This window comes from Sapajus apella, unplaced genomic scaffold, assembly GCF_009761245.1.
Source record: "Sapajus apella isolate SASKATOON/1434 unplaced genomic scaffold, GSC_monkey_1.0 scaffold26, whole genome shotgun sequence".
Taxonomy (NCBI): domain Eukaryota; kingdom Metazoa; phylum Chordata; class Mammalia; order Primates; family Cebidae; genus Sapajus; species Sapajus apella.
In genome coordinates this window covers 3,406,712-3,409,496 of record NW_022436966.1, presented here as the reverse complement: position 1 = coordinate 3,409,496, position 2,785 = coordinate 3,406,712, and the positions used below count along the sequence as shown (strand labels likewise).

Genomic DNA, 2,785 nt, shown 5'->3' with positions numbered 1-2,785 from the left:
GAGCTCCTGACCTCAGGTAATCCACCCACCTCAGCCTCCCAAAGTGCTGGGATTATAGGCACAAGCTACTGCACCCAGTCAATGCATTCTTTTCAATTGACATTGCACCAGAGAGCCGGGAACAGTTTGCCTTCACGTGGGAAGGGAGACAATGGACTTTCACAGTGTTGCCACAGGGCTGTGTGCATAGTCCCACCATATGTCATGGTCCCACCGTATGTCAGGGTCTGGTTGCCACAGGCTTAGCCTCCTGGAAATGTCCAAAGGGGATCCGCCTGTTCTATTACATTGATGATATTATGTTAACCTCTGATTCTCTTGCAGATTTAGAAGGGGTAGTGCCCCTCTTGCAACATTTGGCAGCATGGGGTTGGGTTGTCAATGAATCCGAGGTCCAAGGATTGTCTGCGAAATTCTTGAGAGTTATCTGGTCAGGTAAGACAAAAGCCATACCAGAAGGCATCATAGACAAAATTCAGGCACATCCCAGCCCACCACGGGGAGGCAGCTGCGACCTTTGTGGGCCTCCTGGGGTATTGGCAGGCGTTCATGCCTGATTTGGCTCAAATGACAAAACCATTGTACTGGTTGACAAAAAAGGGGGCTACCTGGGATTGGGATGATGAGGCTAAGACAATCTTTCTGGCAGCCAAGTGGATGATTGAATAAGCACAGGCCCTACAAGTGATTGACCAGGGCCGCCCGTTTAAACTTGATGTGCGTGTGACCACAGGTGGTTTTGGCTGGGGTCTATGGCAGTGTACTGAGCACTTTAGAACACCAGTAGGCTTTTGGTCCCAGCTTTGAAAGGGAGCTGGGTTCCAGTATTCATTAATAGAGAAGCAATTAGCTGCAGCATATACTGCCCTTCAGGCTTGTAAGAGTGTGACAATACGGGCTACACCTAGTGTGCAGACAGCTAATCCACAGTGGAGTGGATACATTCATGTGTAAAAACCCCCTGGACTGGGATGGTACAGACATCCACTTTGGCAAAGCGGGGGGCTTAGAACAACGGAGGGCAGGGCATGGTGGCTCACGCCTGTAATCTAAGCACTTTGGAGGCCAAGGTAGGCAGATCACCTGAGGTTGGGAGTTCAAGACCAGCCTGACCAACATGGTGAAACCTGTCTTTTTTTAAATAAAGAATAAAAATAATTTAAAAAAAAAAAAAAAAGAACAGCGGAGTAGCCTGAGTACAAGCCCCCTAGCAGCAGAATTACAGGAAGTCCTGGGACCTGTAGTCCTCATGCAAGATAAGGCCATGGATTGGCCTGAGGCACCCCTGGACTCCAAGCTATCACCACTTAAGGAAAGGCGTCCCCCCATTCCTGATGGGGCATGGTATATGGATGGGTCTAGCCGGGGTGCCACTGCTGCCTGGACGGCTGTTGCAGTCCAGCCTAGTACTGATACCATATCGTTTGACACGAGGTGTGGACAAAGTAGTCAGTGGGCTAAGCTCCGGGCAGTGTGGATGGTGATCACCAAGGAGGAGGCACCTATGGTAATCTGGACCAATAGCTGGGCAGTTTATTGAGGCCTAATGTTGTGGTTAACTACCTGGAAGTCACAGAATTGGTTAGTTGGCCACTGACCTCTAAATGTGGCAAGACCTCTAAAAATTGGGCCAACAAAAGAATGTAACTCTTTAATACAAGTACGTGATGAGGAAAGACGTTCCTTCTTTGCCGAATTTACTGCGAGAATGAAGACCATTCTCAGCAATCAGACTGTCGACATTTCAGAAATTGTCGACATTACTCTGAACGGATGCACAGTTACCGGGAAGGGCCCCTGAGGAACCCTGCGGAGGGACTTCAATCACATCAATGTAGAACTCAGTCTTCTTGGAAAGAAAAAAAAGAGGCTCTGGGTTGACAAATGGTGGGGTAACAGAAAGGAACTGGCTACGGTTCGGACTATTTGTAGTCGTGTATAGAACATGATCAAGGGTGTTAGGCTGGGCTTCCGTTACAAGATGAGGTCTGCGTATGCTCACTTCCCCATCAGCGTCGTTATCCAGAAGAATGGGTCTCTTGCTGAAATCCGAAATTTCTTGGGAGAAAAATACATCCGCAGGGTTGGAATGAGACCAGGTGTTGCCTGTTCAGTATCTCAAGCCCAGAAAGATGAATTAATCCTTGAAGGAAATGACATTGAGCTTGTTTCAAATTCAGCGGCTTCGATTCAGCAAGCTACAACAGTTAAAAACAAGGATATCTGGAAATTTTTGGATGGCATCTATGTCTCTGAAAAAGGAACTGTTCAGCAGACTGATAAGTAAGATCTTAGAGTTGTCCAGCTAAAGAAACAAGATGCCTATCATAGCTAAGACCTACTTGTGATATTTAAATGATGCAATAAAAGACCTATTAATTTGGAAAAAAAAATAATGTAACTCTTTATCATGTGTCAGGTCATGTGCCTTTGGCTGCCCTGGCAGTAACGAGGCAAATGCCTTGGCCAGGGTCCAATGGTTGAAGTCAGCACCTACACCAGATTTGGCCTGATGGCTACAATGGAAATTGGGCCATGCAGCTGGAAATTGGGCCATGTGGGGGGTAAACTAATGCAGCAGGTCAATAGGCACTGGGGTCTGTCCTTGCCCATGGGGGATATTTGAGAGGCTTGTTGTAAGTGCCCCGTGTACACACGGGTATACCCCAGACAGAGGCAGCTGCTCAATGTCATGCAATGAGTGATGATGATAGAGCAGATGCCCTTGACCAGATGGCAGACAGATTACATTGCGCTGCTAGGTCGGGTGCAGTGTCTCATACCT

General features: G+C 47.7%; 1 pseudogene across 1 annotated transcript; it reads left to right on the top strand.

Moving 5' to 3' along the window:
* Positions 1-1,693: 1,693 nt before the first annotated feature.
* On the top strand, positions 1,694-2,393 carry LOC116560469 (annotated as a pseudogene). Its single transcript, XR_004272982.1, has one exon. The product of XR_004272982.1 is annotated as a 60S ribosomal protein L9 pseudogene (transcript).
* Positions 2,394-2,785: the final 392 nt, after the last annotated feature.